The 14,424-nt window shown below is 44.6% G+C and overlaps 1 long non-coding RNA gene across 1 annotated transcript; it reads right to left on the bottom strand.

Annotated features, from left to right (window-relative positions):
• Positions 1–4,648: 4,648 nt before the first annotated feature.
• On the bottom strand, positions 4,649–8,867 carry LOC135364117 (uncharacterized). Its single transcript, XR_010410712.1, has 2 exons — positions 8,406–8,867; positions 4,649–7,892 (listed from the first exon to the last, which is right to left on the bottom strand). It is a non-coding gene; the product is annotated as an uncharacterized LOC135364117 (long non-coding RNA).
• Between the last annotated feature and the right edge of the window lie 5,557 nt (positions 8,868–14,424).

Here is a 14,424-nt window from a genome sequence, read left to right as displayed (position 1 = left end):
CACAAAAGGACAATTCAAGTGACTGTCCAGCTTCCCCAGCCTTTGGAGAGATGAACTTTCCAGATGCCCTTATTCCCAGCCTTATGTCTTCATGTGAAGAAGGCCCACACATCTCTCTCTGGGGGACCACAGGCTTGTGAGCTCTTCTTCAGAAGAACAGCACCCACTGGCAGATCTGGTGAGCCTGAGCCTCGTTCACACCCACATGGTGAAAAAGGGGTCTCTGTGTCTTCCCTCTGCAACTGGACAGAAGGAAGGAGCAGAGAAATAACACACACTCTCGTGGGGACACCGTGGGCTCTTTCACATACATCATTTGATTTAACCTCCCAGGAACTTCCTAGGAGCTAATTATTATTCTCATTATTTTAAATAACAAAACTAAAGCCCAGAAGAATATTAGTTAACACTAGCTGTTGTAACAAATAAACCCCGAAATGTAAAAGGTTTTAAAAATGACAGAAGTCTATTTCTCGTTCATTTAAATCCCAACAGGTGTTCCTTCTCAAGGGGAACTCTCCTCCAAGCGGTACTTCAGAGATGTGGCTCCCTCCACTCTTGAGACTTAAATCACTTTCAAGTCTTCTGCAGTGCTCTGGCTCCAATGGTGAGACTGATTTGAAAGAAGGGTATTTTAGAACTGGAATGAACCATAGCAATAAGTAGTCCAAACTCTGTATTTTATTGATTAAGAAACTGAGATTCAAGAAGATTGAAGGATTGGTCAAGTCCTAGATAGAGATAAGATTTCCCCCCTCAGTAAATTAAAACAAACAAACTACAAATTCAATTCAGCTTTTATTTGTAGATATGAAGCATAGGGGTTCAAAGTTCCAGAAATCCTTGGTATGGATATTTGGGCAAGGAGAAAATAATGCATGTGGCCGTAGGCAGTGTAGGAAATGCCTTTGAAGCGGGGTAACAGTAGGTGCTTTTCTCTGCCACTTCAATTCTCACCTGCTTTTCAAAATATTTGTTTCTCTCTATTGACTAACAGAAAGTGTTTCCAATAGGTGACAAGTGGGGTTTCCTGATTCAGCATCACAAGGGCAAATCTGATTATGTCTTATCTTTGGTATTCCCTATATTCCCATGAACTGCAACTTGGAGCAGGACAGGAAAGAGAGAAAGCAAACGTTTTGCAGATCTTTATCAGGTTCCCCTGAGGGAAGCAGGAGAGGAAAAAGCTTGTAAGACTAGCATGCAAGGACTGGCTAGAAGAGAAGAGGGGTAGTGGATAGAGAGGAACCCAGTTTTATACAGAAAACAACAGCAAAAGATGAGTCAGGATAGTTCTGGTACAAAAATATACAGGGAGGGGATGAAGAAGTGATAGGGTAAATATTACCCTTTGATTCACTTCTATCTAGAGCCACAGAATGAAATCACTTCTCTCCCTAGGAGATTAAAATCCAGTCTCTCTGTCTCCACCACAGAATGTCTGCCTTTCTCATTAACTGGACTTCCATATGTGGTACGGGATGACCTAAGCTGTGGAGGGCAGCGAGCTGACCAGAACAAAGGTCAGATTGTAATCTCCAAGCATCAAATCTATTTTTTGTCCACACTCTCAACATCCATTTCCTACCACCAAATAAAAGGTAGAAGAAAGAACAACAACATAAAACTGTAACAACAAAAAGGTTGTGATGTGAAATAAAGCCCTGGAAATGTCCATCTGCTGTTATCAACACGTTTGGGACTAAAATCTTTACCACTAATTCCTGTTTGGCTGTGGTGGTGTGCAGGACAGCCCTAGGGAAATCTGTAAGTGGGGGGGCGGAGACACATAACCTGTTAAGGAGACCATCACCAAAACGGAATGCATGCTTAGTAGACACAGTAAGTCCAGGTTTGCATAATAATTTTTTTTAAGGGAGAGAAATAATTTGTAAGAGAAAAAGTCATTCATTTTGAACACTATATTTTGTCCATTTGGTTGTTTGTAGTGGCCAAATCTACAAAAGTGCAAAACTTAAAACAACAACAACAACTCTCATTGAAATCTCTTGGACGATATACAATCTTCCAGAAAAGCCCCTGTGTTTTCCTTTAAGTTAGACAACAAGTGGGGAGAAGTGGGTTTGTTGTCCTGGAATACATGGTAGCAGAGGTGGAGTTTAAGTCTGAAGTTTGAAGCGTTAGATTCTTATCAATTGTGTAGAGCAAAGTGGAAATAAATTGTACATCGATTTCAAGTGAATTAGTTTCCTGAGCTCTCTGGAGGCTTGGGTGATTTTAGTAGTGGAATTCTGATGCTCTCCAACACCAACAAAGACAAAAAACATACAAACCATGGCTAAGATTGGAGAACTCTCAACTACAATGGAATTTTTAGACATCTTTTTTTAAACAGCACTGGACTGAAATATCTGAGAGATTTCATTATAATGTTCAGATCTGTTTCCTGGTAAAGGTAACTGCATGACCGACAATGAAGTCAGAATGAAAAATGAGGATAGAGCAGGAAAGATAAAAGACATCTTTCTTTGCAGTAGCAAGCGTTTGGTGACCAACTGCCTTATTTTACTTTTTAAAATTTTGTTTTATTTTCCGATTTTATTTGGTTCATAATATTATTTTCCTTGGGCTCGATACGGCAAATGTGCAGTACTTTTGACTACTTTGGAGAATAAAATGGAAAACCCTGTTTCTGGACAGGAGGAAACGGAGCTCCAGCATACAGCTGAAACGCCAGTGACTGGCAGCCTACACACTCCTGCTACAGGCTCCTGGAGGGAGGGCTGGCTTGGGTCTCCACATATGCCCCCTCCTCCTGCTCCTCCCCCTCCTTTCTCCCACGCTTCTCCCAACGTGTAAGAGCTTCAAAGCAATCTCTAGTAGCTAAGTGACCAAGTCTTGGAAGCCTGACATTGGGATGTTCTGGAAAAGACTTTGGAGACAGAATAGGACAGGCAGCAAAACCCAGCTGCATCTAGAAACAGCTCTATTTTGGTGACAGTTCCTGTGATGCTTTCAAATCAGCAAAATATCTCTTTAAAACAGATAATCTTCTGGCTGCTAAGCTGGGTTGTTTTGTTTTGTTTTGGTATGGAAACATTTTATAGTTCAGAAAACTTTCTTGAATAAAAAAAGTTATATATTTTCTTCAATACTGCAATCAAGTAGCTAAGGTGTTGGAAATGTTAACAGCAACGAAACCATATTTGTTGTAAGAACTTAACGCTCTGATTGCTTGCATTTTTCCTTCTACCTCCCTCCACATTTCTTTTTGTCTATTAAAAGGATACCCATGATGACCTCCTGGGTATATTTCTAAAAAAAAAAAAAAAAAGAATCCTTTTGTCTTAAATTCCATTAGTTTTTGAGCCTCTGGAATTTCACAAGAGGTGTCAAATTTAGCTGACCCCAAACTTTTCACTTGAACAGAAATAGAAGCCTAGAGGGGAAAAGCCATGCTGTGTGCTAAGGATATATGACCCATGAAAAGAACTACAATAGAATATGTTAAATGATCTCGTTAAGAGCATTACAATTCCTCAGAGTTCTGTTTTACCTCTCTTGGAGTGGGGTGTATAGAGCTTTGTTCAGATTTGCTGTGGCTGATTCTAATAAAAATAATTTAAAAAACAAATCTGAAATGAGTTTTTATTCACTAATTTAATGCTTTTACCAATATTACCTTTTTTAGTTTCTTCACCTCTTTTGTTGTCAGTTGTTATTCATTCATCGATTCAATTCTTAGTAAGTGCCTATCATGTTTCTATGGGGAATAGAAAGGTAACTAAGAAACAGATCCTACCTGCAAAGAATGTAGTCTCAATTTTGTAATTTTAGACTTGAAATATTATGTCTCTGATTTTTTAAATCCAATGAAATGATGAGATGTTATTTATATGTCGTGCCTTGGGTGCATTCTATAAACACACATTGGTATTTTATGGCAAACTTAAACTGCTTTTTGGGGGCCTTTTGCCATTTATGGTTTTGCTCATACAACTCTTTCTGGCCTTTAGACTTTGCTCAGAAAGACCCTTCGCTATTTCTAGAACAGGACCTCACACTTGGGGATAGCAGACGTGTATAGACATGCTTGTTCTTCCTCAGAATCTGTGCAGTCGTGTGTGTGAGACTGCACATGAGCACAGAAAACTGTCCCCGCCATGGGAACTTGCAGTACTGTGGAGACAAACCAGGCAGCAAATATCTACCGTAAGACAAGTTCCGTAATAGAGGTTCCTACCAAGTGCTACTATGGGAGCATAGTTGGTAGGACCTTGGAGAAGGGATGTAGGTAGTTTGGGAAAGTTCAAAGCAGGAGATGACACAGGATGCCCGGATGGAAAAGAATGGCTTAGAAGGCAGGGGACGAAGAAGCTATCCATCCAGGGGTTTTGTGGGAGACGAGGTAGAGCCTGGGGCTGTTGTTCGTCCCTCTGGCCAGAGCTGCCTCCATAGCTGACCCAGTATGCTTGTTCTTCACCAAATCCAGTCTCAAGGATGCCTGTGACTCTCCAACACACATGCCTGTGTGAGTCAGTCTGAAGGAATCCAGGGGTGGTATGGGCCATTCACTTGCAGATACTCTGAGATTCTCAGAGAGCTGTCCTTGGAATCTGGGAGGGTCTAACAGCACGCCCTCTGCGCTCAGAGGGGAAAAATAATGTTTGTTCTTATTTTTGAAGACTCTTTCTGCTGACTTCAGCACATTTCACCACATCTGCATAGCGACTAAGAAAGTCCCATATAAAGTCCTGTAGTGTGCCAGGCACAGCCTGACAGGCACTGGGGCGGCCTCAGTCTTACCCTAGGGGTCTGCCCAAGTACACACAGCTGACAGGTGTGCAGCCCAGGTCTTGGGACTCTCTGTCCACTGTACCACATCAGTCTGATTTATTGGAAATTGACTTTTTTAAGACAGTGACAGTCTTGTGATTATGCAGAATGATAAACTGCTTTATAGGCATCTGTAAATTCCTGGCATCTGAAATTCCATCTCTAGGGGTTTCTTCCTCCTATGAATCGTTGTGAACAGAGGAAACTCCAGCAAGTCTTATCAGTTGTGTATGCAGAGAATATCAGAGGTTCTTCTCAGAGCTGGCTGTTACTGGGGGGCTGTCAGGGAGGGTGCTGCCCAGCTATCACTGGGCAGTGAAGGTGGACAGAGCTGCAGAAGCCTGGAAGAGGAGAGGCACTGGGAGATGAGAACCATTTTACCCAACACATACTTTCTATTTAGGACATGCTCGAACTGCTTCTTGGGTTGACCATCCAAATTTGCTAGAACTTTGGTTGTCAATGTGACAGCAGCAATGAGGGAGGGTAGTCTGATTTCTTTCCTTGTGATCCGGGCCTCCGGTTGTAAATATTTTGGATGACTTCAGTGGGATCCTCCTTGTCACCCATAATGAGAACAAGCCACAAAGTGGAAAGAAGCCTGGGTGGGGACAGGCTCACCTTCCCTGCAGAGTGGGCTGACAACCATATCCTATAAAATGACCCCTTCCCTTCTGCTCAGGGTACCATGTGAAGCGGGCACAGTGGAGATTGCCTGGGAGTGTGGCCCATTTCTGCTGCTCCTGGTAGATTCTGGGCAGCTAAGGAGGGGCTGTGTAGGCTGCCTGTGTGCTCAGAGCCAACCGGCACCACGAGCTGGGACACAATTAACGGGTAACTCGGTCCTTTTCCAACCTAATTCAGATGTTCCATTATGAGTCTTTAGAGTTGGACCAAGCTAGTCCAAATATCATTCTGTTTACCTGACCTAGTAAAATGGCTTGTGTTTTTTTTTTTTTTTAAACAGGGAACTGAATTCGTAGCTTTTTTCACCCTACAATTATTGTACAGGGGATCTGGAAGGGAAACTTCTGGATCTTAATTGCTTCATTTTGCAGAGTTGCTGTGTACCACAGCGGCCAAAGCACAGGCTTTGGAGGCCTGAGGACCTGGGTTCTAACTCTCAGGTCTTAACTGTGTGAGATACACAAGCTTTTGATGTCTGAGTTTCTTCCTTCTAGTAGGGGAATAATAGTACTTACGCCCAGGTTGCTCTAAGGATTATGTGAGCTGGCCATGTGGAGGGCAGGGTGCTGTGGTCATTGCTATCAGTATTATCATCATTAGCCTCTGGAATTTAAAGGTCCTGTCTGTGCTTAGAAAGACAGGCCCAGATCTAGTGTAGAGCAAGTGGCCTCTGTCCCCAGTCCTGAGTCTGGTCACTCTGTGCTGTGTCATCTGGAATACGCCCTGTATTTATATGTGGCACCACTTACAGTCACCCACGCAATGCTGCACTGAAAGCAGACCAAGGGCACAAGTGGCATCCTTTTTTTATGCTACACAGATATGCTCCTGGGACATAGAGGAGAAGGAAACAAGTTTTAAGAAAATATAAGACCTGACATGACTTTGAAGGTAGGCTCTGCCCTGTCCCTGCGAAACCTGTAGAATGCCCTTAATTTCTTGAAATCTTGGTTTCCTCATCTATAAAATGGGGATAACAGTAGAGCCTCAATCGTGGGATAACTGTAGGAGTGAACAATCTGTAAAGGTACGTCGCACATTGGCTGGCACACAGCCAGCACCCCCCACATGGAGTTACTAATATTCCTGGTACATCCTCATCATCCTAATGAGGAGTGCTGGGAGGAAGGTGAGGACCTTGTCCTCTTCCATTTGAGTGCTGGGAGAGAACCTCAGCACTCTGCTTCCACGAGTTCCACAAAGTCACAACCTGTAATTAGTCACCTGTGAGGAGCTTCACTCCATGCCCGTCTACCTGCTCCACAGGGAGGGCTGCTGTTTGGCCCTATGTGAAGTAAGAATCCCATCTGTTTGCTTTCCTTCTTGGATCCTGGCGCCTGGACCTGGCACATGGTAGGTGCTCAATAAATATTTGCTGAACAAATGAATACAGAGGGATAACACATCCTTGTTACTTCTCTGGACCATCTCCTTCTGGGACAGTTGAAAGAGCACAGGCTCCAGACGTAGCCTTGGGTTCAAATCCCACGTACCTGGCTGACTAGCCTTGGTGTCACTGCTGACACTTGTGCCTCGGGGCCCCAGATGTGAGGTGTGGGACTGGTGACCACACCTGTCTCCCAGGGTCGTTCTGAACATCCAGGGAAGTAGTGGAGGATGAATTTCAGCAATCTTCCTTTCTTATGAAGACATCTTATAGGAATTGAACTAGCATGTTGGAGTTTTCTTAATCACTACATCTTACTTTTAATACCTTTTCCAAAGACAGGAATTCTCCTGTTTTTCATTAGTTTTGTCTGTATAAACAGATGTGCTGGACATAAATGAACTAAAGTAAAATCCAGTTTCTAAAAACTCATAAAAACTAAATTATGCCAGATTATAAATTTGATCTTGTATTTCAGCTTTTAGAAGCTGACCACTCTGATTTAGTAAAAATAGGACAGTGTTTTTCCTCACTGAGGCATCTTAGGGTCACTATGCAATTTATAAATTTGTGTCTCTTGCTTCCCCCCCCCCCCCCAATTTGTTTGCTAGGCTAATTCTGATTCTATGTTGCTTTGCTCCTTAGAGACACACCTGGATGAGGACAGCTTACCCAAGAATAGGTATCAGCTAGTGTTTAAGAATCTTCTCAAAAGACAGTTCTTTCCAGAAAGTACCCTCTCCTAATTCCAGGATCCTAGGAAGGGCACCCCAAAACACATGCCATGATTTGGGCCTCCTCTCCCACCTCCTTCAAAAGGGGCTTCATTCCTTCGGAGCTCTTGGCAACGTAGATATCATCTGGCACTGGGCACCCAGGGCCCTTATGGAGCATGAGGGTGAGGAGGCCCAGCCCTGAGCTGGTCAGTCCACTTTGGCAGCACCCACTTAATTTCTCTACTTGCAATTTGAAGGTGATGGTTTTGGGCACACAGCTCACAGAGCAAGGTTGCAGAAGTGGCCTGTGTAAAAAAAAATTGTTAGAAAAAGACTCCGACCTTTCTACTGGTGGAAACAAGCAGCATGTACCCACGAAGCAGGTTTCTGATGCCTTCCTCCCTGGGACTCTCCCTGGGGAGCTGCCTCAGAAGGTCTCTGCACCCCCTAGTCAGCGGGGGCATATGGAGGCCGGGCCAGGCACCAGGGCTTTCCAGCAACCTGCTCCACCTCATCTCGGGTTTGACGTTTTTTGCTCCCTCCACTAGCTACCTGTCTCACCGCTAGTAAGGCCCCACACCCTCACTCAGGAAGCCATTGTGCACCTTATGCTCCTGATCATGGTTACTTCAGTGCTCCGGAATCTGGCCCGGACCGGGCGCCGCCCTTGCCGGGGTCGGGAACGCATTCCCCAGCTCCAGCTTCCCCCTTGCCCTGGGTCCCGGTCCCCGCGAACCCCCACCCTCCGCCCGCCAGGCCACCCCCTGCCCTGGGTCCCACGTCCCCAGGCCCTATCCCCGCCCCCGCCCAGCCTCCACCTGCCGCCCGCCGCCGCCGGGCTGACCGCCTCCCCTTGCTCTTCGCTGGCGCCAGCCGCTCGATGGGTCTTGCACTCTGATTATTTGTGTTAACAGTTAATTTAGCACCGTGGCCACGTGTGCCAAAGCTGCCTCCACTTCCTGCGGGCTCCCAACAAATGGCACTTTTATGAGACCTTTCGAAGCGGCTCCGGGGCAGTCTCCGGCGTTCGTGGCCTCGGCCTGGGCGCACAGACCCCACTTCTCTGGCCTTGCATTCTCCACCGGGGGCGCCTACTCTGTTCAGGCCACGTAGCAGCTGCGGTCTTGAGAAGTTTGCAGGAAAGGAGCTATTTCTGGCAACTCCGCCCCTCCACCCCCGGCACTGTCTGATCTAATGGAGATTTATAGAGCCAGCCCTGTGCGCACCGCGGCGGCGCTTTCCCGGACGCCCGCTTGTGCCGGGTGCCGGCGATTACAAAAATCTGTGCTTGGTCCTAGCGGATGGCTGACTGCTGTCCTGACAAGCTTGGCTGACTTCCGCTCCACCCCCCCACACCCTGGCCTCCGATAATTTCGTAAAATGTGGAAACACGCACGGAATATTTCTGATCCCTTTCGACTCATCCTAACATCCCATTCATCCATCGGATCTAATTCCTTTCAGTCCCTGGGGTGGTTCCTTGTGCTAAAATGCCTTGATGTCACGAAACACGTGTTTTGGCTTTTAATCCCTTCATAAATTTTTTCCCAACTAAGTGCGGTATTTTGCAGCAAGGAGAGGGAAATGGCTCCTTCAAAGAGTTACAGAGAGGAGGCCTTTGATATCCACCAGAGTTTTCTAAACTCTGGCTTTTCTTTCTTTTAAAGAATTGATTTTTCCCTTGCTTAGATTTTTAATATAGGTGATGTTCCAGAATACTAATAATATTTAGTCTTTTACTTATGGGGAAAACTCTATCATGTTTGCAGTGTATGTTCTGGCACAGAGAAGAGGCTGTGTAAGCTGCTTATCAGGACTTAGAAAGAGGGGTTAGGTGTGAGCTGGCAGGGACCCCGGTCTTTTCTGGTCTAAGGGACCCTAGTAAACCTGGGCCAATTTTAGTGTAAACTGGGGATTGCAATCTGCTCTGCTGTCACTCCAGAACAGTTTAGACCAGGGATTGCCCTGGATGGGCTCAAATTCTTGCATATCCTGCATTCCTCAATCCATTTTGGATGGCTGGAGACTGGGCACCTCCAGTTCTCAGGGAAGGTTTCTGAGACTAACCCTTAATGGTGGAATTACCTTTTGTGTTGGAGCTGGGTGTGCATTTAACCTCACTTCTTTCTATTTGACTCTTACCTTCCACTTTCTCGGACCATTCAAATTGAATGTCCCCACCATAAGATCTCCATGTAGTCACCTACCATTTGGCAAAAACCCCTACTTCTCCCCTTAAAAATGAGTGTGTTTGGGGCTGACCCCACTCCCTAAAGAGAGAGACAAACGTGTCTGTTTCTACATGAAAATGTAAATGCATGCCTGGAGCCTGTGTCTGTGTGTTGTGATATCTGAACAGGGATGATGAAATCTGTCTTCCATACCCAGAATGCTAAAACTATGTTTTTTTTTTGTTTTTAAAGGTTTTATTTATTTATTTGAGAGAAAGAGAGAGAGAGAAAGAGAGTGAGAGAGAGAAGGGGGAGGGGCAGAGGGAGAGAGAGAAACAGACTCCCCGCTCAGCAGAGAGCACAACAACGACTATCCCAGGGTCCTGGGATCATGATCTGAACCCAAGGCAGACGCTTAACCCTATTGAGCCACCCAGGCACCCCTAAAATTATGTTTTTGAAGGTCACCAAGTGGCCTCCAATGTGTCAAATTCATGGCCAAAACCTCATCCTCATTCCCATTAAGTTCTCAAACATATTTGACAAAATTGTTCAGTCAGACTCTGTCTGGAAACTCCTCTGATCTCTGCTACCAGGAACAAACCAACCCCTCTCCCAGTTCCTTTTCCTACTCCTGCCTCCAGACTGGATGGGTTCAGGTTGCATCTTCAACACCTGTCTTTTTGCAGATGACTCTGAAATTGAAATGCTTAGTCCTAAAGGCCAGCCCCATATTTCTAACTAAATCAGACACTTATGAGTGGTTGAATTGCCATCATCTGGGATGTAACATGTTCAGTTGTTTGTTGGTTCAATAATGCTGACAATCTAGTGTCTATATTCTTGGTGTTGGGGACATAGTAATGAAAAAATAAAACATCAAGTCCCTGCGGTGGTAGGGATGAGGATCTACTGGAAGCAAGGTCCCAAGTGCCCAGGACTGCCATGCTTCTCATCTCCTGGGATCACACACTTGCAGACTGTTTAATGTTCCCAACATTAATGTTCCCATTCCATCAAGGCCTGTTGGTTCTCCTTTCACAATGGCTTTCTAATCCATTCTTATTTTTGTTGTTGTTGTTCTTTTTTTCTTCTCCTTCCTTCTGAATTCCTAACTACTTCTAGATTCTTCAGACCTCCCCCCACTGAAACTGTGATGTTTTCTCCCCCTGCTGCTAGATTACTTTTCATAAAGTACAGATCTGTCCGATTCAGCTATTCATTAAACAAGCAAATATATTAAGAACCTATGATATGCCAGACACAAAGCTAAGTGCTGAGTGTATAGAGAAAAAAAAAGACAGCTGTAGAAATCCTTACAGATCTCACAATCTACTGTATAGAGAACTGGACTAAAAACCAAATTAAAACACAGTGTGATAACTAAGAAATTTGATTCTCTATCATCTACTAGATTAAACTTATGTTTTCTTACCACGGATCCAAAGCTCACCACCACCTGGGCCCAACCTGGCGTCCTAGCTTTCTTTAATCTCCTTCCTGTCCTGATGACCACACTGTGCTAAGTGCCTCTTCCGGAGTGTGCCCCACCTTTCCTGCCATTCTGTTTTGCCTTTGCCTTTTCTGTTTGTCTGAAATGCCCTCACCTACCATCACTATCAATTCAAATTCAATCTATCCTCTAAAACAGAGCTGAAATCCTGTGTTTTCCAAGCAGCTATTACTCAGAATTCCTCCAACTGAAAATCTTAGCCCCTTTCCCAAGCTTTTTAAACATTCTATTTGGATCCATTCCATGACATCATCAGACACTGCCTATTATTGGAGTTATTTGCACCCTTGAACTCCCTGCTATAGTGTAATTTTCCCTAAGAGCAGAGACCCCATATTCTTTGTCTTGTTATAATCTACAGTGAAATTGTGGTAAGCTGCAGATGTAGACAGGGAGTACTTTTGAGTGAATGAGTGGCTAATTGAGAGGGCTCACAGAGGAAGTAGACATCCTTGGGGCTTTAGGAGTGGGGGTCATATTCAGGCTATTGATGTGAAGGACAAAGATCCTTTCTCAGAAGAGAGGAGACTATAAAGGTGTAGGGTTTTGGAAAGAACCACAGACAGAGAGAAGACAGCAACATCATGATTGGAACATGGGCCTCTGAACTGGAGAGCCTGGCATTGTTAACCAAGTATATTTTCAGTGAGAATTTAAAATGACTGTGTCAAAGACCCCAGAGGAAAAATACCTTATTTTACGTGAGCTAAGGGGAATGACTCAACCCTGATTTCAGAGTGAAACTAGAATAGACCAGCCCAGAAGAACAGTAACCCCAGGGACTAAAGGGAAGTAATGATTAGAAGCTTCCACAAGTTAGCTAATTCTTTAAACCAGTTAGCTGAGTGATATAGTTTGTTCTTTTGCGATCTCTACTGTATGTAATTTGTACCCTGACTTTCCCCTCTGCCCCCAGGGGGCCCATTTTCTATGGAAGAGCCATTAAGACTGACCTTTAAAAGGATGAAGGATTGTAGGGATCACAGAAACACAGAGGACTTCCTCATATTATGGATGAGGAAAACAGATTTTCAGTAGCTCATTAGTGGCAGCTGGGAAGGAGTCCTTTCTGCTGCATTCAGCAGGTGGATTTTTTTAGGATGCTTTTGACTTACATTGAAAGAGCATCTCAAAGTGGCTTAAACAAGTAAAGAAAGGTATTTCTCATTTCTCTGAAAGGCCACAGGCTCCAGGTCTGTGGCTCTACTTCATGGTTGACCCTGACTAGCAGCAACACCTGGAGCAGCAACTTTGCATCCACCTGGATGCTGAGGCCGACTGGCTGTAGGTGGAGTTCCAGAACCATCTCTGACAAGGGGGATGGGGATGTGAGCTTGACTTAGATGCCTCAGGGCTCACTCATGGAGCTGGACATGGGGTCAGGTTTCCCTGAGCTCTGTGGGCTGTCTAGGTGGCTTCTTGCAGAAGGGGTAAGAGGGAAGGATGCTTGGGAGGCACCAGAGAATGGCCTGGAAAATGGAGGGCAGTTCCTCACACATATCATGCTTGGGAGCCACATAGCATCGAACAACTTACAAAGAATGTTGGTTGAGTTTTAAGTCCTTAGATGTCAGATATTTTACTTTTTAAAAACTACCTACGGCATGCTAGAGCACGCTCACTGCCTGGGATTCTGGGACTGTGCAGGCAGGGAGGCTGAGGCTGCTCATTTTCTCTGGTCACAACCTGTCCCCACAAGGTCTGCCCCTAGTCTGCCTTTCCTCCAGTCCCTCCCACCTCAGTTACTGGCTGACTCCCTCTGCATGTTCTGCCATCCATTCTCTGTCTTTTCCCATAAGCCTTTTCTTTCTTTCATGGATGCATATGCCCGGTGTAGCATATGCATATGCATATACTGAAGTAGCATTTAAATTCTGAGTTGAAGCAGATATTTAGGAAATTGGGAAGGTGCATCAAAATCTTTTCCAATCTTATTCTTTTTTAGTGCTAACTACTCTGTATTGAGCAAACACTTGTACTGGACATTGTATATAACATGATCTCATTGAAGCCAGGCAAGAGTTCTGTGAAGGGGCTGTTAAGAGACCTGGCTATAATCATATAAATTGTTGGGGTTCTGGATTGAAACCCTATGTTTTTATCTTTACAGTCTTCTGCCAAAGTCTATCTCATTGAGGGAAATTTAATATTGCATAGTTTTTGGTCATCAGCATGGGTGGCTAAGTAAAGGTCAGCATCTATAACCCACCAAAGAGACCTTGGTGTTTTCTAACTACTCCCCTATTATACATTTAATGAGGTTTGTCTGGGAACAATGCACTCTGTACAGTGGAACAATCTGACTACATTCCTTACTGACAGATAGAGGTTTGGATAGATCAGGGGCCAACTGTGCCTCTAATACATTTTTACATGTGGATAGAAATACCACAGCCTGATTATATGGAGCCTAGTTTCTTCAGGACTGGGCATCCTGTGCCCAGGCGCCACTACTGTGGAGGGATCTCACAGTGCCAAGGCCTTCGTGGCTGATGAGCAAAGCAGGAAAGAGACAGTCCAGGTTGGCCTCAGTTGGGCATTTGCTTTACCTGTTCAGGTTCTGCCACGGCTCTTGCACATGCTGACGTTGCCTATGCTGTGCATATATACTGCACAGACTGGGAGCATTGCTTCTAAAAAGACAACATGTCCAGGTGTGTGAAGAATGATCTGGTGTTTGGGACTCTCATTATTACAAAATATCCCAGGGAAAGCGTCACTGGCTTCCTGACTTAGGTTAAAATTAGCAATGTGGGTTTATTAACCAAGAGGCACCGAGCCCTGTTCATCATATCCTCCCTAGATTCTATGAGCTACTCCATACTTTTTCAGTAAGTTGCTGTTTACTTTAAGTTGGCCAAGCAGGTTTTCATTTCTTGAAGTCAAAGAGAACTGAAACCATGATGACATGACAGGTAGATGTTGGTTTAGAAAACACAAAAATACGATTTGCTACTTGATTGTCTCAAATGATTAATGCCCCACCTGGCATCCCAGCCTGTGTCTGTGAAGAAGCCACTTCAGGAATACACTGTTTAAATCATTTGCCTTGAGAGAAGGCCTAGTGGAAACAGACTGTGATGATACATCCAGAATGACCTATTGGCAGCTTTTTACTTTCTTACCAGTATCTGTGTCCCCAGCTTCCATCTG

Source organism: Mirounga angustirostris, unplaced genomic scaffold (assembly GCF_029215605.1).
Source record: "Mirounga angustirostris isolate CCGP_5_RB_7025 unplaced genomic scaffold, mMirAng1.0.hap1 SCAF_4, whole genome shotgun sequence".
NCBI classification, from domain to species: Eukaryota; Metazoa; Chordata; class Mammalia; order Carnivora; family Phocidae; genus Mirounga; species Mirounga angustirostris.
The sequence above is the reverse complement of the archived record's forward strand: the minus strand, read 5'-3'. Positions and strand labels throughout refer to the sequence as shown.